Raw genomic sequence first — 27,403 nt, forward strand, 5'->3', positions numbered from 1 at the left:
TTCTCTGTATTTTGTTATCCCCCCCATTCTGGTACTCCAATCACTCGTAGGTTATTTCTCTTGATAGAGTCCCACATGACTCTTAGAGTTTCTTCATTCTTTTTAATTCTTTTATCTGATTTTTCCTCAAATAAGTTGGCGTCAAGTGCTTTATCTTCAATGTCACTAATTCTAACTTCTACTGCCTCAATTCTGCTCCTATGACTTTTTATTGAGTTGACTAATTCTGAAATTTTATTGTTAATCTTCTGGATTTCTGATTGTTGTCTCTCTCTGGATTCTTGCAGCCTACTAAATTTGTCATTATGTTCTTGAATAACTTTTTTAAGTTCTGTGACTACTTTGTCTGTGTGTTCTTTGGTTGTCTCTACGTTTTGACTAATTTCCTAATTTCTAGAAGAGTTCTGTACATTAATCTTTTGTATTCTGCCTCTGGTAATTCCAAGAAGTTCTCTTCCTCCAAAGAATTTATTGATTATTTTGGGAGCTTGCTGAAGCCATCTTGGACTCCCTCTTTATGTGATTTGATATTGACTGTTGTCTCCAAGCCATCAATATTTATAATTTTGTTTTATATTTTTTTAGTGAGACCTAGCTTCTTGTTTTGTTTTGATATGCCCAAACAGGCTGCTCGTGCGCACTAGTTTGATTTTTAACACCTATGAATCTCTAACATCCTGTCACCAGGTAGTTAGTTCTGTAACTAAGTATGTGCACACAGAAGTCTGTTAAATTTTCCTATATGGGTTCAGTTCAGGTGTCCAGGCAGTTGGTCACCAAGAGTGTAATGCAGGCTCTCACCCCCAGTCCTAAAGAGGCATGGGTGATTGGTGCAGGCGCTGCACTCTGGCTGTGGTAGGGGATCATGCGCTGAGCCAGGCAGCAGGCTGATGGGTGCCCCTGAGAGTCTGAAAGGAAAGTGTGTCCCTATTCTCTACGGTAAGTAGGTAGGTAAGTTTTGCAGCCAGACTATGAGCACTCCACTCTGTTGGCTGTAAAGACTTGAGTGTACCACTTTTTCTTGGACTCCTGTAGCAGGTGACTAAGAGGTTTAGGTGATCCCACCAGTCCTCAAGCCCCAGTTGCAGATCGATAAAACTGCCTACTTAATGAGCAGGGCTGTTTCGAGGGTCACAAATCTGCCAGTTCACAGCTGAAGCAGGTGAAGTTAAACTTTTGATGTTTGCCCTGTTACACTGCGGTAGTGAGGGCTAACGCTGTTGAGACGGGTCCCCACAAGTCTATACAGGGGTGTAAGGCACTCAGACTCTGCAGATCCCTCATACCTCTGCCTAGCAAAGGAGCTGTGCCGACCCTGTGTTCCTAGCTTAGGGGAGCCAGTAGCTCATTTGTTCCCTCTCCAAGGCCACGAGAATGAGTCAGGGCGCCTTTTGGGATCTAGTTCCAGCCCAGAGGGATCCTGGTGCAGAGCATGGAGAGAGGACGTAAAAGGGAGAGGTTTTTCCAAAATGGACTTTTTTTTTTAATCCCCATGAAAGGCCGCACGCATGTACTTATCTTAGCCACTTGGGAGCTGCTTTTCACTGGTTCGGGGTGTCCAAGCAGAATTTCTGCTGCCGGGTCTCTCTCAATGTGGAAACTGCTTCCCGAGCGTGTGCACAGCACAGCTGTTTGCAGCTTCACTGCAGAGCGGTGTGGCTGCGAAGCTGCAGTTCCGCTTCCGTAGCTCTGGCACTCTTCACTTCATCCAAACTGACTCCCTCTCCCCCACCCCCCCGCGTCACTCAGTCCATTTCCTCAACTTTGCCTTGTTCATAATAGAATCTAATCACTTCTTTTTCCAAGTCTTTTTTGTAAGAGGGATATAAGAAGTGTCTAACTACTCTGCCATGTTGGCCATGCCCCCCAAACTGCAAATTCATGAACTAAATAAATGTCACCATTTTAAGCCATTATGTTTTGGGGTGGTTATTGTTCCGTAGCAGCAGATAACCAGAATAGCCTTTTTTTTTTTTTTAATTGTTGTAGTTCAGATGATGTTTACATTTCAAGTTAGTCTCCCATACAAAAATTTATACATACATTGTTATGTGACCCTAACTGCTCTCCCCATACTGTGACAGCACATTCCTCCTTTCTACCCGATTCCCCCTTGTCATTCAACCAGCTCCTAACCCTCTCTGCCTTCCCATCTCACCTCCAGATAAAAGCTGCCTGTTTGGTCTCTTGTATCTACTTGAGCTAAGAGGCACACTCCTCACAAGTATCACTTTATGTCCCACAGTCCAGTCCAATCACTGTCTGAAGCATTAGCCTCGGAAGTTGTTTTAGTTCTGGGCTGATAATCTGGGGGCTGTGCTTTCCGGGGTTCCTCCAGTCTCAATAAGACCATTAAGTCTGGTCTTCTTACTAGCATTCGAGTTCTGCACCCCACCTTTCTCCTGCTCCATCAGGGACTCTCTGTTGTGTTCCCTGTCAGGGTGGTCATTGGTGGTAGCCAGGCACCATCTAGTTCTTCTGGTCTCAGGCTGATGAAGTCTCTGGTTTATGTGGTCCTTTCTGTCTCCTGGGCTAATACTCTGCTTTTGTCTTTGGTGTTCTTGATTCTCCTTTACTCCATGTGGTTGGGACCAACTGATGCATCTTAGATGGCCACTTGCAAGCTTTTAAGACCCCAGACGCCACTCACCAAAGTAGGATGCAAAACATTTTCTTAATAAGCTTTGTTATGCCAATTGACCTAGATGTCCCCTGAAAGCATGGTCCCCAGATTCCTACCCTTGCTATTCTGTCCCTCAAAGCGTCTGACTGTATTCAGGAAACTTCTAAGCTTTGGTTTAGTCCAGTTGTGCTGTCTTTCCCTTCGCCTAATACTTGTCTACTATCTAGTTAGTGAATAACCCTCACCCTCCTCCCCCATCCTTGTAACCATCAAAGAATGTTTTCCTCTGTTTAAACCTTTTCTTGTGTACTTATAATAGTGGTCTTATACAATAGTTGTCCTTCTGTGACTGAATAAATTCACTCAGCATAATGCCCTCCAGATTCCTCCATATTATGTTTCATGGCTTCATTGTTGTTCTTTATCGTTGCACAGTATTCCATTCTGTGGATATTCCATAATTTGTTTATCCATTCATCCGCTGATGGGTACCTAGGTGGTTTCCATCTTTTTGCTATTGTGAGCAGTGCTGCAAAGAACATGGGTGTGCATATATCTATTCGTGTGACAGCTCTTACAGAATAGCCTTCTTTCTCCTGAATCTAACGAGCCCACTCAGAAAGGAAACTAGTTTCTCTCTCCCCATCCCTGCAGTGTCTAATGGCTAATTACCCTTTCGATAGTTAAATATCATGAGGCAGCAATAGGGCATCTTTACAAATAACCTGCTTCTACGGTTGGAAGAGTCATCCTAGATGGCTCTGCAGGCCAAACTCATTTGTGAATACCAAGAGCAATCATGTAAGCCATGAAATTAAGCTGCCAAATGTCAACTCCGTGGAGAGTTTCTATCTTGGCTAAAGTAGACGAGGTACAAGGAAAACACCATTTCTCAGGAGGTGAGGCAGAAAGGGACTGTGAGTGATGGGCCAATTACACACTCTTTGAGATGACAGGTAAAGATTATCTGACCTGGACAATTTAATGATTCTGTGTTTAGTAAAATAGTTAAGCACCTCTTAAAAACATGATGTATCTGATTTCACTTGTATGCCTCAGCAATGCTCACAGTAAGGATATTTTCTTACTGTGAACTTGTGAAAGAATCTGGCAGCTCCATAGAAAGTGCCTGGGTCTGGGAGCGGGAGACCCAGTCATCTAACTCCAGCCAAGCGTGCTGACTCTCTGATTTGCTGTTTCCTTATTGTGCAGTGAAAGACCAGGCCTACGTGATTCTAGGAGCTTGTCTCAAGTCTGACTTTCTCCAACTCCTAAGAAGGCAATATTGGGGGTTCTTTCAGATTTTATCTAAGAAAATCCATTCCTAAGATAATTTCTTAACACCAACTAAGAGCTTTGGCAATCAGACCATTTTACTACATTTGGCAGGTTTTTTCTAAAGTAATCAGCAGCAAAATAATGAAGGGAAAGGGAACAGAAGCTCGCGTTAAGTAGGAAGCCTCTCATGCCCGTCCTTCACCGTCTACAGTGCCCATGAGCCCATTCCGGTTAAGTCACAACAGCTGTCCAGTGAAACTGCTATTGCTGTGTGCAGGTCAGGCCCACTGTCCCCTGAAAAGCGGCTACTTAAGAGCTGGTGCTCTATGTAATGTCTACACGCTGCCACCTGTGTAGGAAAATTTAACTTGTGTCAGCCAGGGGAAAAAAAAAACCGATGGAGAATACTCACCTACACTGAAGAGGCTCATCAAGCTGGTTTATAGCAAAGGTACTAAACAATCAATTAAAGAAATTACAACCCTCACATTTCTAGAAACAGATGTTCACAGTTGCTGTCAGAATCATGTTTAAGAAGAATGCAGTAAGCAGACTGTGATTCTGTGAAAACTCTGTTTCCCAGCTGCTATGTTTGGCACTGATGGGAACCCACTGAAAACAGGAAGCAGCTCTCCCACTGCACGGCGACCCCAAGCCATCATCTAATCTCTGCAGTATACAATGCGAGCCCAGGCCCAGGAAAGCTGAGATGGGAGCACCTTGGATTCCCTGGTAGCTTTTGGTGAAATGTGGAGTTCTTCCTAGCCACTGGGACCATTCTGGATTAAGATATTTTGTTGTCAGGATGGAGAATGAGGAGGATCTGGTTTTTTTTTTACGCCTCATGAGAATATAGAGGTCTGCATAAAGAACGGGTGGGACTACAACACATAGGACCATTCTTTTTCCTCTTTGTTCAAGTATTTTTAAATCCTGAACACAGTAATAACCATAAACAATAAGATCTTTTTATATACTTAGCTTCCACGCAAAGTGACAATGTAAAATGAAAAATTTTAGACTTTCAACCTAGATTTAACTCATATCAAAACCCTTATCTACTGCCTGCACCTTTTTTAGTTTTCAGCTCTGGGAAGCCATTCCAGTGACCTAAGATTCCAGTTATAGAAGAGGAAGTCAACCCATCTGAGCTTTGCTGTGACTATCAGGCATTCCTGATGCACCACTGATGCTGCATTCCCTACTGGCAGGACTCCCAGCTTTCCCCCAACCATTCACATTCACCCTCCCCTCCCCAGTCCAAACAAAGATCGTGGAGAGAGGAGGCTAGGGAGGACGGAAGCGAGAGGAAAAGAAGGAGCAGGGGAAAGTGGCATTCTCTAATGCTTTGCCAAGAGAGACTGTATCTTCTTTAATAAAAAGGGGTTATCAGTAGGATTCATATCCCACTTTCAACTTCAACACTCTTCCAGCATGTAGTACAAGAAGAATCAGAACTAAAGTTAAGAAAGCTACCTTGATGCATATAGTCCACTCACCCCAGAAGCTTCCCAATGTTGCAAATGCAGAGCAGCCGATGGTATGGTTGACATCAGGTGCTGACCTCAAGCCTTGGTTATCCAGGGAGACACTAGCAGGCATCATACTGAACACTTTATAAAATTTACTGTTAGAACTCCCCTTTGTCCTATTTATTTGCAGATATTATTATGAAGGGAGCTGTGAAGGACTGAGCTATTTTTATCTGTCCATTAGTTCTTACTCTACAGACTCTTCAATCTATAGGATGTACAATTCTGGGAGAATAAAGAATAAGTGCCCCTTTCAAATCCGGGGTGGAAAGGAGGAGTGTGCTGTCACAGTATAAGGCCAGCAACTAGGGTCACATAACAATGTATGTATAAATTTTTGTATGAGACTAACTTTAATTGTAAACCTTCACTTAAAGCAAAACAGTAATTAAAAAAAAAAAAAAAAAAACAATAAGTGCCCCTTTGTTTCTGCTTAGTGAAAGAGGGTCTGGAAAATATAAATAAAAAAGAACCCAAACAGGAAGCATGCTAGAAACTTCAGGTTATGGTGGAGTGAGGAGGTCAACAAATCCACTCCCCCCTCCAAAAAAACATAAAACTGAACCAAGTTTTACTTTGTCTGATATTAACATAGCTACTCAAACTTTCTTTTGATTAGATTCAGCACCAGTATCTTTTTCCAGTGTGTTTCTTCTTGATAGGTTGAATCTTACTATTTTTTTAAATTATGTTCTTAGTGATTACTTACAAGATATATAGACAAGCTCTGGAAAATCCTCAAGCATTTAGAAACTGAAGGCTGTAGTCCTTTATCTTCATCAGTTTAACTGCTTCAAGTCCTCTCAGATTCCGGCAAGCAAGGTTGTATCATCTGCACATCGCAGGTTGTTAAGGAGTCTTCCACCATTCCTGATGCCGTGGTCTTCTTTATATAGTTCAGCTTCTTGGATTATTCACTCAGCATACAGATTGAATATGTATGGTGTAAGGATACAACCCTGATACACACCTTTCCTAATTTTAAACCACACAGTATCTCCTTGCTTCGTCTGAACAACTGCCTCTTGGTCTAGGTACAGGTTCCTCATGAGCACAATTAAGTGTTCTGGAATTCCCATTCTGTGCAATGTTATCCATAATTTGTTATGATCCACACAGCTGAATGCCTTTGCATAGTCAATATAACACAGGTGAATAATTTTCTGGTATTATCTGCTTTTAGCCAAATAACATAAACAAAAAATCCTCACAACTGGACCAATAAGAGACATCATGATTGTTGTTGCTGTTAGGTGCCATCGAGTTGGTTCCAACTTATAGTGACCCTATGTACAACAGAATGAAAAAATGCCCGGTCCTGTGCCATCCTCACATCATGATAAATGGAGAAAATACTGAAGTTGTCAAGGATTTCATTTACTTGGATCCATAATCAACACCCATGGTAACAGCCGTCAAGAAATCAAACAACATATTGTACTGGCAAATCTGCTGCAAAAGACCTCCTTCAAGTGTTAAAAAAGCAAATATGTCACTTTGAGGACTAAGATGCACCTGTCCCAAGCTATGATGTTTTCAATGGCCTCATATACATGCGAAAGCTGGACAGTGTATAAGGAAGATAGAAGAAGAATTAAGGCCTTTGAATTATGGTGTTGGCAAAGAATATTAAATATACCATAAACTGCCAGAAGAACGAACAAGTCTGTCTTGGAAGAAGTACAGCCAGAACCCTCCTTAAGAGCAATGATGGTGAGACTGTCTCACATACTTTAGACATGTTATCAGGAGGGACTGGTATGTGGAGAAGGACATCATGCTTGATAAAGTAGAGGATCAGTGAAAAAGAAGATGATCCTCAAGGAGATGGATGGACACAGTGGTTGCAACAATGGGCTCAAACACAGCAACGATTGTCAGGATGGCACAAGACCAGGCAGCATTTTGTTCTGTTGTACACAGGGTCACTATGAGTTAGAACCAACACGACAGCACCTATCAACAATAACGTTTAGGAACTAAGTAACACGTTTCTCAATAACTCATGGGTCAAAGAAGAAATCAAAAGGGAAATAAAGAAGTATTCTGAGCTGAATGAAAATGAAAACATAACATATCAAAATTTGTGGGAAGTTGATAGCAACTCTGGAAACTACAGTAGAAAAGAAGAAAAGTCTCAAACCAACAACTTATACCTTAGGAAACTAGAAAAAAAAAAAAGAACAAGTAAAACCCAAAATAAGCAGAAGAAAGGAAATGCTAAAGATCAGAGCAGAAATCAATGAAATAGAAAACCAGAAAATAATACATAAAATAAATAAAATAAATAAATAATACATAAAATAAATAAAAGCAAAAACTGATTCTTTAAAAAGATAAATAAACTTAATAAACCTCTAGCCAGACTAACAAGGGAGGGGGGAAGCGAGAGAGAATACACAAATTACTATTGTCAGAAATGAGAGCAGAGACAATACTACAGATTCTATAGATATTAAGAGAATGATAAGGGGATATTATGAACAACTTTATTCTAATCAATTCAACAACTTAGATGAAATGAAGACTGCTTGAAAGACACACATGCCCAAAGCTCACTCAAGAAGAAAGAGATAACCTGACTAGTCCTATACACCTATTCCTAACTTACTATCTCGTTATCCGACATCTGGCATTTACAACAACAGTAAAAAATCTGCTATCTGACTATTTTGCGCATTAATGATGGACGTCTGGCAGTAACAAATGCCAGGTGAGAAGAGAGAGTAATGCTGGCTGTGATGGTTAAGATTATGTGTCAACTTGGCTGGGCCATGATTCTCAGCGGTTTGGCAGTGATGTAATGATTTAATTTGGCAGTTATGTACTGATGTAGTCATCCTCCATTTTGAGATCTAATGTGAGCAGCCAATCAGTTAAAAAGGGAGTTTCCATGGGGGTTTGGCTTGCATCCAATATAAATGGATGTTCCAGCAAGGCTCACTCTTGCACAACACAGATTTTCGCATAATGACCTGGTCTTTGAACCCTAACCATGTAGATAAGTGAGGAGTGGTGTACTTATGAAAGAAATTGGATTTGAAGTTAAAAACTTTCCCATGCACACACACAAAAAACTCCAGTCACAGAAAGCTTTACAGGAGGATTCTACCAAGTTAATCCTACCAAATTAAGAAACTAAGATTTAAGGAAGAAATAATACTAATTCTATATAAACACTTCCAGGAAACTGAAGACGAGAGAATTCTTCCCATCTCATTCTATAAGGTCAACATTACCCTGATAACAAATCCTGCTAAAGACATTATCATAAGCAAAGACAACTGAAGACTAATATTTCTCATAAACATAGATGTAAAACTTCTAAACAAAATTTTAACAAATAAAATCCAACAATATAGAAACAGGATAATACATCATGACCAAGAAGAGTCTGTCCCAGGAATACAACCTTGGTTTAACATTAAAAAAATCAACCAGTATCTGGTGAGTAGCATCTAGGGTTTTAAAAGCTTGTGAGCAGCCATCTAAGTACACCATTGTTTCTACTTGTATGGAGCAAAAGAGAAAGAAGGAAACCCAAGACTCGAAGAAGGAATCACTTTACAGGACTGTCTACATGAACCATGGCCTCCTCTACCCTGAGACCAGAAAAACTAGATGGTGCCTGGCTACCACTACTGTATGTCATTATTATTTTTTAAAACAGGTTTTCTAGGAGTTCTCAGTAAAGGTTTGGTCTGATATTCAAGTGTAACCATAAACAGAAATACTGAGTTTTAACTGCTGATATGTATTTGCATGTATTTTACTGACTAGTTCACAAGATTCCTAAGTATCAGGATTAACTACCTTTTGTTTCCTGATTTCTGCTTCAACACTCAAGACACTACCTGACACAGGACACTACCTGACACACAGCTTAATTTAAGTGTTTGAGGATTTAACTTTTATATTAGGGGAAAAAAAGTGCTAAAGTAAGGCATGTTGTTGCTGTTGTTTTCAGGTGCCACAGAGTCAGTTTCAACTCCGATCGACCCTATGTACAACACAACAAAACAATGCCAGGTCTTGTGCCAGCCTCACAATCACTGTTATCTTTGAGCCCATTGTTGCAGCCACTGTGTCAATCCATCTCATCGAGGGTCTTCCTCTTGTTCGCTGATCCTCTACTTTACCAAGTGTCTTAGTCATCTAGTGCTGCTATAACAGAAATACCACAAGTGGATGGCTTTAACAAAGAGAAATTTATTTTCTCACAGTCTAGTAGGCTAGAAGTCCAAATTCAGGGCATCAGCTCCAGGGGAAGGCTTCCTCTCCCTGTTGGCTCTGGAGGAAGGTCCGTGTCATCAATCTTCCCTTGGTCTGGGAGCATCTCAGCGCAGGAACCCAGGTCCAAAGGACATGCTCTGATCCCGGCACTGCTTTATTGGTGGTATGAGGTCCTCATGTCTCTCTGCTCGCCTCTCTCTTTTACATCTCAAAAGACACTGGGTTAAGACATTATCCAATCCTGTAGATTTCATCAGTATAACTGCCACTAATTCATCTCATTACATCATCGTGATAGGATTTACAACACATAGGGAAATCACATCAGATGACAGAATGGTAGACAATCATACAATACTGGGAATCATGACCTAGCCAAGAAGACAGATATTTTGGGGGGACATAATTCAATCAATGGCATCAAGCATGATGTCATTCTCCAGGGGCTGATACCTCCTGATAACATGTCCAAAGTATGTGAGAAGAAGTCTCACCATCCTCGCTTCCAAGGAGCACTCTGGCTTATTTCTTCTGAGAAAGACTTGTTCGTTCTTCTGGCAGTTCGTGGTATATTCAAATATTCTTTGCCAAGGCCATAATTCAAAGGCATCAGTTCTTCTTCGGTCTCCCTTACTTACTGTCCAGCTTTCACATGCATGTGAAGTGATTCAAAACACCAGGTGCACCTTAGTCCTTAAAGTGACATCTTTGCTTTTTAGCACTTTAAAGTGTGCAACTGCTTTTGAATGATCTTCAGCAAAATTTTACTTGTGTGTGATATTAATGACATTGTTTAATAATTTCCACATTCTGTTGGATCACCTTTCTTTGGAATGTGTACAAATATTTACCTCTTCCAGTAAATTGGTCAAATTTCTTGGCAATTCTGAAGGATTCTATGGGCAAAATATTGAATGACACGGGAAGCACCAAAAGCAGATAGAAGGAATACACAGTCACTGTACCAAAAAATATTTGGTTGACATTCAACCATTTCAGGAGGTAGCATATGATCAAGAACCAATGGTATTGAAAGACCACGTCTAAGCTGCACCAAAGACACTGGCGAAAAACAAGGCTCCAGGAATTGACGAAATACCAATTGAGATGTTTCAACAAACAGATGCAGTGCTGGAAGTACTCTCATTAAAACTATTTTGTTCTAGATTAAGTGATTTCATTATCCTTTGGATCTGACCAGTCCATTTCTAGGTCTGGCATTGTATCAGAAAACAATGAATTTACCCATCTAAAATGAACCTATTGCCATGAAGTCGATTCTGACTGACAGTGACCCTACAGGACAGAGTAGAACTGCCCCATAGGGTTTCCAAGGAGTGGCTTATTAATTCAAACTGCTGATCTTTTAGTTTGCAGCCAAGTTCTTAACCAATGTGCCATCAGGAATCCATCTAAAATGAAACACTCTTAATCTTTAGAAGCCTCCTGATGGTATTAAATTAGGTTCTTCCAGGACATGAAAACAATGGTACAACAGAAGCTGTAAGATATAAAATTGAGAACCAGAGAAAAGTTTACTGAAAGTATATTTTCTCTATTATTGTTGTTGGGTGCTCTCATGTCGATTTTGACTCATAGCGACCCCATTTAACAGAGGAGAACTGCCCTGTAGGGTTTTCTTGGCTGTAATCTTTACAGAAGAAAATTGCCAGGTCTTTCTTCCAGAGAGCAGCTAGGTGGGTTTGAACCGCTAACTTTTCAGTTAGTAGTTGAGTGCTTAACTGTTGTGCCACTAGGGCTCCTTATTTTCTCTATTACCTGGTATTCATCATAAAAGTTATCTTGTATTGCCAGTCTCTAAAGACAGAGGTTAACTGAAAATGGTTTGCCTCTGGAATGTAGGAATTGTAGAGGTGAAGAAACAGGTCAGCTGACTGCCACTTTTCTCTATAAGAACTTAAGGATTATTTGAGTTAATTGCATATTTAAATTTAAAAACAAAATTGTATACAAACTGAGGCATTGATTTAACAAAAAAAAACAGGAAGGCTCAATCCTTAGAGCAACAGTTCTGAAAGTAGTTTATGTAATGCCATGGATTTACAACATAGCCTTGAACTGGTCATTTATTCCTGTGGAGTGGGGGTTTCAGCCCCACATCTGTACACTGGACAGTAAATCAGTGTCAAGGTTCTTTCAACACTAATATTCTAGCACTGTAAACTTTCAGTAAACAATAAGTGGCAGCACACAGAGAAAAATGCATTTGTTAGATAAAAGGCTAACTCACAAGAGTTTGTGTTGTAATGGATGGTTAATGAAATTACAGTGATTAGTGCCGTATTTTAAGGATGACTCTTTAGAGAACCAAAGGAAGATGATATGAGCATTAGGGGATCTATCGTGGCTGGTGAGACAGCTCTGATGACATAGTGCATGCACGGTCCAAGCACCACTGGTGCATTTGGGGCCTGAGAGAGTGGTCTATGCTAAGTGTCACGTAACAGCTCTTGTGAGCCAGCCAAGTGTCACAACCTGACCTTTCCTGCAGACTGAGTCAGAAACCAAAGGCCTGATCCCAACTGCTGGCTCCAAAGGAGTGTCTGCTCATCCATACTGACAGCCAGATAAAAAAAAGTGCTCCGGCACTTCTTATACAGTGCTTGACCAATTAAGAGTTCTCTCAGATATATCTTTCAGTTTAAAAAGATTATGCATTTCAGACGTACCGACCTTTAACTAAAAGAACCAGCATCCTGTCTACTTGTAAATACTAAGTCAAAAAAATTATGTCTCACAGGAAAAAAAAGGAAAAGGCAAACAAAAAAACCACACATATATAATGGAAGTGTCCACAGGAAGTAAGGAAGGGGAGGAATTGGGTTTATAGCATAAGACTATCAGTGTACAAAAAGGTTTTTCTCCATGTACGGTTAACCATCCTCTCAGGGATTGTATTTCCTCTTGTATTGTAAGCATCAAGTAAATGAAAAAAATAAAAACTTAAAATTATTAATTGAACCTCTTAAGTGATTTGAGTATTTTTAAACATAACACAATACTATTGTTGTTGTTGTTGTTGGGTGCCATCAAGTTGGTTCCAACTCATAGGGACCCTAGGTACAACAGAATGAAACACTGCTCGGTCCTGCACCATCCTCATGATCACTGTTATGCTTAAGCCATTGTTGCAGCCACTGTGTCAATCCATCTTGTTGAGGGTCTTCCTCTTTTTCGCTGATCCTCTACTTTGTCAAGCATGATGTCCTTCTCCAGCGACTGGCCCCTCCTGATAACATGTCCAAAGTATGTGAGATGAAGTCTTGCCATCCTCGCTTCTAAAGAGCATTCTGGCTGTACTTTTTCCAAGACAGATTTGTTCATTCTTTTGGCAGTCCATGGTATATTCAATATTCTTCACCAACACCATAATTCAAAGGCATTGATTCTTCTTCAGTCTTCCTTATTCACTGTCCAGCTTCCGCATGCCTATGAGGTGACTAAATACACCATGGCTTGGGTCAGGAGCAGCTTAGTCCTTAGAGTGACATATTTGCTTTTTAACACTTTAAAGAGGTCTTTTGCAGCAGATTTGCTCAACGCAATGCGTCATTTGATTTCCTGACTGCTGCTTCCATGGGTGTTGATTGTGGATCCAAGTAAAATGAAATCCTTGACAACTTCAATCTTTTCTCCATTTATCATGATGTTGCTTATTGGTACAGCTGTAAGGATTTTTATTTTCTTTATGTTGAGGTGTAATCCATACTGAAGGCTAGTTCTAGTCTTTGATCTTCATCAGTAAGTGCTTCAAGTCCTCTTCACTTTCAGCAAACAAGGTTGTGTCATCTGCAGAACACAGGTTGTTAATGAGTCTTCCTCCAATCCTGATGCCCCATTCTTCTTCATATAGTCCAGTTTCTCAATTAGCTCAGCATACAGACTGAATAAGTATGGTGAAAGTATACAACCCCAACACACCTTTCCTGACTTTAAATCACACAGTATCCCTGTGTTCTGTTCAAACGACTGCCTCCTGATCTATATACAGGTTCCTCATGAGCACTATTAGGTGTTCTGGAGTTACCAATTCTTCGCAATGTTACCCACAATTTGTTATGATCCACACAGTTGAATGCCTTTGCGCAGTCAATAAAACACAGGTAAACATCTTTCTGGTATTCTCTGCTTTCAGCCATGATCATCTGGTGTCAGCAATGATATCCCCTGTTCCATGTCCTCTTCTGAATCTGGCTTGAATTTCTGGCAGTTCCCTGTCAATGTACTGCTGCAACTGCTTTTGAATGATCTTCAGTAAAATTTTACTTGCTGATGATACTGTTTGATAATTTCCGCATTTCGTTGGATCACCTGTCATGGACTGAATTATGTCCCCCTCAAAAATGTGTGTATCAATTTGGCTGGGCCATGATTCCCAGTATTGTGTGGTTGTCCTCCATTTTGTGATTGTAATTTTATGTTAAAGAGGATTAGGGTGGGATTGTAACACTCTTACTAAGGTCATATCCCTGGTCCAATGTAAAGGGAGTTCCCTGGGGTGTGGCCAGCATCACCTTTTATCTTACAAGAGATAAAAGGAAAGGGAAGCAAGCAGAGAGGAGGGGACCTCATACAACAAGAAAGCAGTGCCAGGAGCAGAGCACGTCCTTTGGACCTGGGGTCCCTGTGTAGAGAAGCTCCTAGTCCAGGGGGAGACTGATGAGAAGGCCGACAGAGAAAACCTTCCTCTGGAGCTGATGTCCTGCATCTGGACTTTTAGCCTACTGGACTGTGAGAGAATAAACTTCTCTTTGTTAAAGCCATCCACTTGTGGTATTTCTGTCATAGCAGCACTAGATGGCCAACATATCACCTTTCTTAGGAATAGGCATGAATACACATCTCTTCCAGTCAACTGGCCAGGTAGCTGTCTTCCATATTTCTTGATATAGATGAGTGAGTGCTTTCAGCACTGTATCATTTGTTGAAACATCTCAATTGGTATTCCATCAATTCCTGGAGCCCTGTTTTTCACCAACACCTTCAGTGCATCTTGGATGTCTTCCTTTAGTACCAACAGTTCTTGATCATATGCTACCTCCTGAAATGACTGAATGTCAATCAATTCTTTTTGGTACAGTGACTCTGTGTATTCCTTCCATCTGCTTTTGATGCTTCCTGCATCATTCAGTATTTTGCCCATAGAATCTTTCACTATTGCAACTTGAGGCTTGAATATTTTCTTTGGTTCTTTCAGCTTGAGAAATGCTGAGCATGTTCTTCCCTTTTGGTTTTCTAACTCCAGGTCTTTGCACATTTCATTATAACACTTTGTCTTCTTGAGCTGCCCTTTGAAATCTTCTGTTCAGCTCTTTTACTCCATCATTTCTTGCATTCACTTTAGCTACTCTATGTTCAAGAGCAACTTTCAGAGTCTTCTGACATCCATTTTGGTCTTTTCTTTCTTGTCTTTTTAATGACCTCTTGCTTTCTTTGCATGTGATGTCCTTGATGTCTTCTGACAACTCGTCTGGTCTTCGGTCACCAGTGCTCAATGCGTCAAAAATATTCTTGAGATGGTCTCTAAATTAGGATGGGATATATTTAAGGTTATACTTTGGCTCTCGTGGACTTGTTCTAATTTCAGCAGCTTCATCTTGAACTTGCATATGAGCAATTGATGGTCTGTTCCTCAGTCAGCCCCTGGCATTGATCTGACTGATGATACTGAGTTTTTCCATCATCTCTTTCCACAGATGTAGTCGATTTGATTCTTGTGTATTCCACCTGGTGAGGTCCATGTGTACAACAATTTATGTTGTTGGAAAAAGATATTTGCAAAGAAGTCGTTGGTCTTGCAAAATTCTATCATGTAGTCTCCGGCATCATCTCTCTCATTAAGGCCGTATTTTCCAACTACTGATCGTTCTTCTTTGTTTCCAACTTTCACATTCCAATCACCAGTAATTATCAATGCATCCTAAATATGTGCGACCAATTTCAGACTTGCAGAAGTTGGGAAAAATCTTCAATTTCTTCGGCTTTCGCCTTAGTGGTTGGTGTGTAAATTTGCATAATAGTCGTATTTAATAGGTCTTCCTTGTAAGCGTATGGTATTATCCTATCACTGACAGGGTTGTACTTTAGGACGGATGTTGAAATGTTTTTTTGACGATGAATGTGACGCCATTCCTTTTCAATTTGTCATTTTTAGCATAGTAGACCATATGATTGTCTCATTCAAAATGGCCAATACCAGTCCATTTCAGCGCACTAATGCCTAGGATATTTATGTGTTCCATTTCATTTTTGATAATTTCCAATTTTCTTAGACTCACACTTCGTACATTCCACATTCCTATTGTTAACGGATGTTTACGGTTGTTTCTTCTCATTTTGAGTTATGCCACAGCAGCAAATGAGGGTCCTGAAAGCTTGACTCCATCCACGTTGTTAAGTTCAACTCTACTTTGAGGAGGCAGCTCTTCCCTAGTTGTATTCTGAGTGCCTTCCAACCTGAGGGGCTCATCTTCAGGCACTATATCAGATAATGTTCTGCTAGTCATAAAATTTTCACAGGCTAATTTCTTTTTTTTCCCCAGAAGTAGACTGCCAATTCTGTCTTCCTATTCTGTCTTAGTCTGGAAGCTCAGCTGAAACCTGTCCACCATGGTGACCCTGCTGGTATTTGAATACTGGTGACATAGCTTCCAGCATCACAGCAACAAGCACGCCCCTACAGTACGACAAACTGACACGTGTGGGGGTAACACAATACAAGTATCTTAAAATCATCAAATCACAGAATCTAAGCTTGAAGGAATCAAGGGACATTAGTCTAATCACTGATTCCGTACTTAGCTCTACTTAATCAACTTGATGGAACCCTGGTGGCACAGTGGTTAAGAGCTACAGCTGCTAACCAAAAGGTCGGCAGTTCGAATCCACCAGTCGCTCCTTGGAAACCCTATGGGCCACTTCTACTCTGTCCTATAGTTTGCTATTAGAATCAACTTAATGATAATGGGTTTGGTTTCACTCGGGTTAATCAACTTCATGCATGGTAAAGTTCTGCAATCAAAGGGGAGGTGCTTTACAATAATCTGAAATCACTCAATTTAAAGCTTATGCTAGAAGATATCCACTAACATAGAAAATAACAACAGTAACAAATCTATCAAAGTAAAAGATAAATCCGTTTTCATTTCTGATTTTAGATATTTGCATCTTCTCTTTTTTGTCAGTCTAGTTAAAAGTTAGTTGACTTTGATGTTTTTTTCCAACAATCAACTTGTGGTTTCGTTGATTCTATTGTTTTTCTGTTCTCTATTTCATTTATCTCTGCTCTGATCTGTGTTATTTCGTTTCTTCTGGTAGTTTTGGGTTTACTTTGCTTTTCCTCCCCCCTAGTTCCTCAAGTTGTAAAGTTAGGTTATTACTGATTTGAGATCTTTCTTCCTTCTTTAATATAGGTGTTTACCGCTATGAATTTTTCTATAAGTGCTGCCTTTGCCGCATCCCATACGTTTTAATATGTTGTGCTTTCATTTTCATTCACTAAGTCTTTTCTGATTACCCTTTTGATTTCTCCTTTGACCGACTGGTTATCGAATAATGTGTTGTTTAACTTCCACGCATTTGTGAAATTTCCAGTTTTCCTGACTGATTTCTAGTTTTATTCCATTGTGGTCAGAAATATACTTTGTATGATTTTCAGCGTTTCAAAACTCATTGAGACTTGATTTGTGACTCAGTATTTCGCCTTTCCTGGAAAATGATCCATGTGCACTAGAAAACAATGTACATTGTGCTGATGTTGGGTGAAGTGTTCTATATATGCCTGTTAGGACTAACTGGTTTATAATGTTGTTCAAATCCTCTATTCTTCTACTGATCTTCTGACTAGACAGTCTATCCATTATGGAAAATGGTGTATTTAAGTCTCTGACCATTACTGTAAAACTGTCTATTTCTACATTCAATTTTATCAGTGTTTGCTTCATATTATTTTGGGGCTTTGGAATTGGGTGTATACATACTTATAATTGTTATACTTTATGAGTTGACCCTTTTATCACTATATAGTGCCCTTCTTTATCTCTTGTAACACATTTTGTCTTAAAGCATATTTTTTCTGCCATTAATATAGGCACTCTAGCTCTCTTTTGGTTACCATTCGCTATCTGGAATACTTAGCATATGTAATACATTTTTCCACCATTTCATTTTTCAATCTACTTGTGTCTTTGGGTCTAAAGTGTGTCTCTTTTAGATAGAATATAGATGGACCATTTTTTTGTTTTTAAATCCATTCTGCCAATCTCTGCCTTTGAGTGCAGACTTTAATCCATTTACGTTTGAAGTAATTACCAACAAGAAAGGACTTACATCTGCCATTTTGCTATTTTTTATGTGTATTATAACATTTTTGTCCCTCATTTCCTTCCATATGGCTTTGTTTTGTGTTTAGGTGATTTTTTGTAATGAACCATTTTGACAGTAATTACAGTCTTCATGTTGTACAACTGTTACTGTTATCCTTTCTCAAATTATTCCACCACCATTAAAGTATTACCAGCAATCCCTGAGGAGAGTTCTAAAATTGATTGTGGTGATGGTTGTACAACCCTGATTACACTAAAAATCACTGAATTACAAGTTTTAAACGGGCGAATCATATGTTATGTGACATGTATCTCAATAAAAATGCAATAAAGAATATAAATATATATGACTACACAATACTCACTTGTACTTGAGATTCTAGTCCTAAACCAAACTTGTGGCCACCAGGACCGATGTTCTTGCCATCCAGTGAAGCTGACAGTATCAGATTTATACCTACTTTCAGGTATGGAGTATTCAAAGTTTTTACAGGCTAGAGTTTTGGGTCTGGCTTCTTTCAATTAGCACCATTTTTCAAGGATCATCCATGTTGTAGCACATATCAGAACTTCATTCCTCTTTATTACTGAATAAATATTCCCTAGCATAGATATAAACATTTTGTTTACCCAGTCATCAGCTGATGGATATTTGCATTGTTTCCACTTTTTGACTATTACGAATAATGCAACTATGAAAATTTGCATGTTTTAATTCTCTAAGGAATACGCTAGGAGTGGAATTGCTAGGTCAAACAGTAATTCTACGTTTAACCTTTTGAGGAATAGCCGAACTGTTTTCAACAGCAACTCTTCCATTTTACATTGCAACAAGCAAACAATGAGTTCCAATTTCTCCAAATCCACACAAATACTTGTTATTTGTGTGAAGTGGTATCTCATTATAGTTTTTATTTACAAGTGCCTAGTGATTAATTATGTTGAGCATCTTTTCATGTGTTTATTAGCATTTATACATCATCTGTGGAGAAGTATGTACTTGGATCATTTTCCTATTTTTTAAATTGTGTTATTTGTGTTTTTATTGTTGAGTTGTAAGACTTCTTTAGGTAGTACAGATATTAGACCCTTATTGAGATACATGATTTGCAGAATTTTCTCCCAGTCTGTAGGTTGTCTTTTTCACTTTCTTGATGGTGTCCTTTAATTCACAAAAGATTTTTTCTTTCTTCCTTTTCTTTTTTAAATTGTGCTTTAGGTGAAAGTTTACAGAGCACATTAGTTTCTCATTAAACAGTTAATACACATATTGTTTTGTCATATTGGTTGCCAACCCCACAATGTGTCAACACTCCCCTTCTCGACACTGGGTTTCCCATTTCCATCCATCCAGCTTTCCTGTCCCCTCATACCTTCTGTCCTTGCCCCTTGGCTGGTATGTCCATTTAGTCTCGTATACATGGTTGAACTACGTGTGTTACTGTTTGTTTTATACGCCTGTCTAATCTTTGGTTGAAGGGTGAACCTAAGGAGTGACTTCAGTACTGAGTTAAAAGGGTGTCTGGGGGCCATACTCTCAGGCTTTCTCCAGTCTCTGTCAGACCAGTAAGCCTGGTCTTTTTTTGTGAGTTTGAATTTTGTTCTAAATTTTTCTCCAGCTCTGTCTGAGATCCTCTATTGTGATCCCTGTCAGAGCAATTGGTGGTGGTAGCCAGGCACCACCTAGCTGTACTGGATTCAAGTCTGGTGCAGGCTGTGGTAGTTGTGGTCCATTAGTCAAAAAGTTTTAATTTTGGTGAATTCCAATTTATCTATTTCTTTCTTGTGTTGTTCATGTTTTTGGTGTTGTATCTAAAAAAACTGTTGCCTAAGGTAAGGTCCCACAGACTTTTACCTATTTCTTTTGTAAGAGTTTTATATTTTAGCTTTTACATTTAAGTGTTTGATATATTTTGAATTACTTCTTCTATATGATGTGAGTTGGGTGATCTGTTATGGACTGAACTGTGTCCCCCTAAAATATGTCTTATAGATCCTAACCCCTATACCTGTGGATATTATCCCATTTGGGATTAGGGTTTCTTTGTTATGTTAATGAGGTCTTATCAGTGTAGGATATGTCTTAAGTCAATCATTTTTGAGATACAAAAAGAACAGATCAGGCACAGAGAAACGGAGGCACACATGGGGATGACAGATGGCACACCACATGAAGATTACCAAGAAACCTGAGGAACAGACACTGAAAAGAGACAAGTACTTACCAGGCCACACCAAGCCAGGAGAGAGAGAAAGCGTTCCCCTAGAGCCAGTGCCCTGAATTGGCATTTCTTGCCAACTAAACTGTAAGAAAATAAATTTGTTTGTTAAAGCCACTCACTTGTTAGAACCAAATATCTCGTGTGATTTGGTTCCTTGATTTGGAGGTTCAGGGTCATGGTTTCATGGGACATTCCAGTTAACTGGCTTAATAAGGTGTTTAGTACTTCTCTTCTGCCTCCTAGTTCATTGCATACTGCTTGAGGTCTTAAAAGCTTCCAAGCAGACATCCAAGCCATAATAACTGGTCTCTATACATACAGAGCAATAGAGAAAGAAAGAGAGTTATGAACAAGAAGAGAAAATGGAATGTGTGGCTAACTGCCTCCATGAACAACTGCCTCCTTTGTCATGAGACCAGAAGAACTGGATGGCGACCAGCTACCATTACTGAATATTTGGATCAAAGAGTCTATAGAAAAATCCTGATCAAAAGGGGGAAAATGCAGATGAGAATTTCAAATTATCATGGATTCCAGACATTCTGGAGCCATGGAGGCTGGATGAATCCCTGAAATCACTGCCCTTTGTGATGGTTAAAATTATGGGTCAACTTGGCTAGGCCATGATTCTCAGTGGTTTGGCAGACATTATATAATCATCCTCCATTTTCTCACCTGATGTGAGCAGCCAATCAGTTGAAAAGGAATTTCCTTGGGGCTGTGGCCTGCATCCAATATATAGGGATGTTCTGGCAAGCTCGCTCGCTCTCCATCCTGCAACTAACCTCAGGTTCTTAGGACGTGAGTCAGTAGTCTTCTGCATGATCTGCTGATTTTTGTTTCATCAGCCCTGCAAACATGGGAGTCAGGAGAAACATCCAGCCTGACAACTGACCCATAGATTTGGGACTTCCCAGTCTCTACAACTGCATGAGCCATATCCTTGTAACAAATTTTCTATATATATTTATATACATGCTTCACAAGTTTGAGCCCTGGTGGCACAGTAGTCAAGAGCTTCGCTGCTAACCAAAAAACTGGCAGTTTGAATCCACCAGCCACTCCTTGGAAACCCTATGGGGCAGCTCTACTCTGTCCTATGGGGTTGCTATGAGTCAGAATCAACTTGATGGCAATGGGTTTGGTTTTTGGTTCACAGGTTTTGCTCCTCTAGGGAACCTAGCCTAAGACATTTGATACAGAGAGTGGTTCTAAAGCAACAAAATCATAAGGATGAGTTTTCTGAACTGGTTCTCAAGTCTGGCCAGTCTTAAAGGCTCTGATAATTCTGCCTCCAGTAGTAAAGACGGAACTGCTAATCCATGGTATAAGGTAGCAAAAAATACGCAAAAATCACCACCAGTGGATCAAATATTTGTGAGAGACAAGGCTCTGGGTGACTGCATATTTGATACTTTTCTACAATTTATGCAGAATGAGAAGTATAAAGAAGCTACTTGATTGGCCCTACTTTCACTAGACAAAGTGGTGAAAGAAAGGGATGAGCTCGGGGCTTCCAAGTCACAGCTCAAGCACCACATCCAAGACCTGAAAGTTGTCACTGGTACCCTGATAGAAAGCCTTATTTCTTGTAGTAACAGAGCTGATATTGCTGAAACCAAACCCAGAGTCTTACCATTTTAAGAGTGGCTGAATGATACAACCAATTGAATTCCCAACCTCGAATGGTATCTGAAGTTAAAGTGAGGGCATTGATTGGGAAGAAATGTGATCCTGAAACTTGGGATGGGGACATATGGGCAGATAATCAGGAAGCTGGGGACACAGTACCAAAATTCCATTGAATCACTCCTACCAAGAGAACCAGCCTTCTTACTCCCATCTGAAGAGATTACTCCATCTCTATAGGCTGGGTCACCCTCCCCAGTAAAACATTATCCCTTCTACCCCCATCTGATGAGATTAACCCACCTGTGCCAGAAGAGTCTTTGTCTGAGAAATCAACAGAGATAGCACCTGGGGCATTGCCTGGGGAATCACCTGAGGCAGATGCCTTACAAGACATTTATGAATGTCCCCAGGACCCACCTCTACCACCCATTTTTGCTTCTAGATCTATAACTAGACTTAAGTCATAGCAACCCCTAAGAGGTGAAGTACAAAGTGTAACCCATGAGGAGGTACGCTACACTTCAAAAGAACTGCTTCATTTTTCTAATATATACAAACAGAAACCTAAGGAACATGTGTGAGAATGTCTATTAAGGGTGTGAGATAATGGTGTAAAGAACATAAAGTTGGAGCAGTCTGAGTTTATTGATATAGGCCCACTAAGCACAGATTCTTCATTCCGTGTTTCAGGATGAGAAGTTAGAAAAGGATCTAATTGTTGGGTTGGTTCACTGAAGTGCAAATTAAGCACTGGCCTCACTAAGTTGAAATGCCAGAACTGCCTTGGTAAACTCTAGAAGAAGATAACCAAAGTCTTAGGGAAACTGACATGTTAGACTGGATTTATCAGGTTGGACCCACAGACCCACCTATACAGTGCCCAGAGGACACACCTTTTACCACAATGGTGAGGAACAAATTTGTGAAGGGAGCCCCAGCATCCTAGAAAACTGCTGTGATTGCTATTTTATGTAAATCAGATCTGACAGTGGGAACTACCCTAACTGAATAAAGATACCTCACCATAATGGGGCTGACTGGACCCCGGAGTTCTAAGGGCCAAGTGGTGGCACTTACTCATCAAAGACAAGGTGGGCATGGTTACTGTAATCAACCGGAGAGTCAAAGCAGTAATCAGAATAGTCTGACTCATATGGACTCATGGCGTTAGCTACTTAGTCATAGTGTTCCTAAGAATGAAATAGATGGAAAATCTACTAAATAATTACTTGATTTGTACAAGCAGAAGAATTCTAGGCCAAGTGAATGACAGAACAACTTGAATCACCAGAGCAGAGTCACGGCCCCTCAATCAATTCCCAGACTTGAGCCTGTTCACAGACCCATAACCTCTTGAAAGAAGGGGAGGCTGGGTACCTTGAGGAAGGACCCAATACACTGCCAAAAATTTATACTGTTAATCTTTCTCCTAGTCTTCTCCTAGCCTTCACCAAAAGGATCTATGGCCTTTTAGGAGAGTAACTGTTCACTAGGGAAAAGGAAATAATCAGACTTTTCAGGGATTACTCAACACCGGCTCTGAGGTAACAATAATTCTAGGAGACCCAAAACATCACTGTTGCCACCAATCACAGTAGGGGCATATGGAGGTCAGGTTATTAATGGAGTCTTAGCTCAGGTCTGTCTCACAGTGGGTCCAGTGGGTTCCGGAACCCATCCTGCAGTGATTTCCCCAGTTCCAGAATGCATAATTGAAACAGACATACTCAATAAATGGTAGAACACCCACACTGGATACCTGACATGTGGAGTAAGGGCTATTATGGTAGGAAAAGACTAGTGGAAGCCATTAGAACTGCCCCTACCTAGAAAAAACAGTAAACCAAAAGCAATACCACATTCCTGAAGGGACTGAAGAGATTACTGCCATCATCAAAGACTTGAAGGATGCAGCGGTGGTGACTCTCAGTACATCCCTATTCAACTTGCTTATGTGGCCTGTGCAAAAAAAGACGGATTTTGGAGAATGACAGTGGGTTACTGTAAACTTAACCAGGTGATGACTCCAATTGCAGCTACTGTTCAAGTTGTGGTTTCATTGCTTGAGCAAACTTATATATCTCCTGGTACCTGGTAAGCACCTATTGATTGGGCCAATGCCTTTTTCTTGATTTCAGTTTTGAATGATCACCAAAAGCAGTTTGCCTTCACCTGACAAAGCTAGCAATACACCTTGACTGTCCTACCTCAAAATTATATCAGATCTCAAGCCTTATGTCATTAGTCTGCAGAGATCTTGACTGCCTTTCCCATACACAAGATGTCACACTGTTGCATTACATGGATGACAGTATGCTGACTGGACCTAGTAAGGAAGAAGTATCGATGACTCTAGACTTAATGGCAAGACATTTCCATGCTACAGGGTGGGAAATTAACCAGACAAAAATTCAGGCACCATCCACCTCAGTGAAATTTCTAGAGGTCCAGTGGTGTTGGCCATGTAGAGATATTCCTTCTAAAGGGAAGGATACCTTGTTACACCTGGCTTCTACTACATCTGAAAAAAGGGCACAATGCCTGGTGGACCTCTTTGGATTTTGGAGGGAACATATCCCTCATTTGGGTGTGCTACTCCAGCCTATTTATCAAGTGACTCAAAAAGCTGCTAGTTTTGAGTAGGGCCCAGAACAAAAGAAGGCTCTGCAACAGGTTCAGGCTGCCATGCAAGGTGCTCTGTCACTTGGGCCATATGATCCAGCTGATCCGAAGGCACTTGAGGTCTCTGTGGCAGATAGAGATGCTATCTGGAGTCTTTGGCAGGCCGCTATTGGTGGATCACAGCAAAGACCCTTAGGATTTTGGAGCAAAGCCTTGCCATCCTCTGCAGATAACTATTCTTCTTTTGAGAAACAGTATTTGACTTGTTACTGGTCCTCGTAGAGATAGAACTCTTAACCATGGGCCACCAACTCACCATGTGGTCTGAGCTGCCCATCATGAACTGGGTGTTGTCTGACCCACAGAGTCACAATCAGACATGCGTGCCACACTCCGTCATTAAATGGAAATGGTATATATGAGATCGGATTCAAGAAGGCCCTGAAGGCTCAAGTAAGTGGCCCAAATGCCCATGGTCTCCACTCCTGTCACATCACCTGCCCTCTCCCAGTCTGTACCTATGTCCTCATGGGGAGTTCCTTATGACACAGTCGACTCTGGAAAAGAAAATTCGTGCCTGTTTTACAGAAGGTTCTCCTCAATATGCAGGCACCACTTGAAAGTGGACAGCAGCAGCACTGCAGCCCCTTTCTGGGATCTCCCTGCAGGGCAGTGGTGAAGTAAAATCCTTTCAATGGGCATAACTTCAAAACAGTGTACTTGGTTGTTCAGTTTGCTTGGAAGGAGAAATGGTCAGATGCGCAACTGTATACTGATTCATGGGCTGTGGCCTATGGTTTGGCTGGATGGTCAGGGACTTGGAAGGAACATGATTGGAAAACTGGTGACAAGGAGGTATGGGGAGGAGGTATGTGGATAGACCTCTCTGAATGGGTCAAAGAAGATATTTGTCTCTCACGTGAATGCTCATCAAAGGGTGACCTCGGCAGAGGAGAATTTTAATAATCGAGTAGACAGGATGACACATTCTGTGGATACCAGTCATCCTCTTTCCCCAGCCACTCCTGTCATTACCCAAGGGGCTTATGAATAAAGTAGCCATGGTAGCAAGGATGGAGGTTATGCATGGAGTCAGCAACATGGACTTCCACTCACCAAGGCCAACTCGGCTATAGCCACTGCTGAGTGCCCAATCTGCCAGCAGCAGAGACCAACACTGAGACCCTGATATGGCACCATTCCTAGGAGTGATCAGCCAGCAACCTGGTGGCAGGTTAATTACACTGGACCACTTCCATCATAGAAATTGCAGTGTTTTGCTTTTACTGGAATCGACACTTAAACTCTGGATACAGATATGTCTTCCCTGCACACAATGCTTCTTCCAAAACCTCCACCCGTGGACTTACAGAATGCCTTATCCATCATCATGGTACACCACACAACACTGCCTCGTATCAAGGGACTCACTTCACAGCAAACGAAGTGTAGCAATGGGCCCATGCTCATGGAATTCACTGGTCTCACCATGTTTCCCATCATCCTGAAGCAGCTGGCTTGACAGAAGAATGGAGTGGCCTTCTAAAGACACAATTACAGCATCAGCTAGGTGGTAAATACATTGCAGGGTCGGGACAATGTTCTCCAGGAGGCTGTACATGCTCTAAACCAGCGTTCAACATACGGTGCTGTTTCTCCCACAGCCAGGATTCACAGGTCAAGGAACCTGGGGGTGGGAATGGGAGTGGCATCGCTCACTACTACCCCTAGTGACCCACTTGTTTCCTGTCCTCGTGACCCTATGCTCTGCAAGTCTAGAGGTCTAATTCCATTGAGCTGGAAGTTATGAATGCCACCTGACCACTTTGGGCTCCTTATGCCTCAGGATCAACAGGCAAAGAAGGTAGTTACCATACTGGCTGGTGTGATTCATCCTGATTACCGTGGGGAAATTGGACTGACATTACATAATGGAGGTAAAGAAGAGTATGTCTGGAATACAGAAGATCCCTTAGGGCATCTATTAATACTTCTATGCCCTGTGATGAAACTCAATGGAAAATTACAGCAATCCAATTCCAACAAGACTACTAATGGCCCAGACCCTCCAGGAATGAAGGTTTGGGTCACCCCACCAGGCAAAGAACCACCAGCAGCTGAGGTGCTTGCTGAGGGCAAAGGGAATACAGAATGGGTGGTGGGAGAAGGTAGCTTTAAATACCAGCTATGACCACAAGACCCACAAGACCACTTGCAGAAATGGGGATTGTAATTATTTTGATTATATCTTATTATAAGCGTGTGTTAGCGTGTGTATATATACATATATATACATACACATATATATACACACATACATACAGATATACACATATATAGCAAATATCTTTGTTTTCCTCCCTCTCTTATTCCACTGCTGATTATAAAGTATAAGATGTAAACTGGGCTAGTGTGTTTTCGGTTGTACACATTAGTTCTATCATGCTAGGTGCAAGTAAGACTTCAAACTTGGCTTTATTTAGAGATTATGTACGGTTTAAGGGGATGTATACAGGTTCCAACTTGACAGGAGGTGGACTGTGATGCTTAAGGTTATGTGTCAACTTGGCTAGGCCATGATTCTCAGTGGTTTGGTAGATATTATATAATCATCCTCCATTTTGTGATCTGATATGAGCAGCCAATCAGTTGAAAGGGGAGTTTACTTGGGCCTGTCACCTGCATCCAATATATACAGATGTTCTGGCAAAGCACTCTCACTCTCAAACCGGCATCATACTCGTCATCCTCTGACCTCTGGGTCTTGGGACATGAGTCAGCAGCCTAATGCCTGACCTTCAGATTTTGGGATTTGCCAGCTCCTGCAACCCCATGAGCCAGCAGCATTCTGCCTGACCTGCCAATTTTGGATTTGTCAGCCCCTGCAACCATGTGAGTCAGGAAAAGCCTCCAGCC

At 40.9% G+C, this 27,403-nt stretch overlaps 1 protein-coding gene across 3 annotated transcripts in view; it reads right to left on the bottom strand.

The window, feature by feature from the left end:
• SPECC1L (sperm antigen with calponin homology and coiled-coil domains 1 like) overlaps positions 1-27,403 on the bottom strand; it is a 272,749-nt gene that overhangs the window by 32,704 nt on the left and 212,642 nt on the right. The window lies entirely within an intron of this gene.

This window comes from Trichechus manatus, unplaced genomic scaffold (genome assembly GCF_000243295.1).
Source record: "Trichechus manatus latirostris isolate Lorelei unplaced genomic scaffold, TriManLat1.0 scaffold00157, whole genome shotgun sequence".
In the NCBI taxonomy this organism is placed as follows: Eukaryota; Metazoa; Chordata; class Mammalia; order Sirenia; family Trichechidae; genus Trichechus; species Trichechus manatus.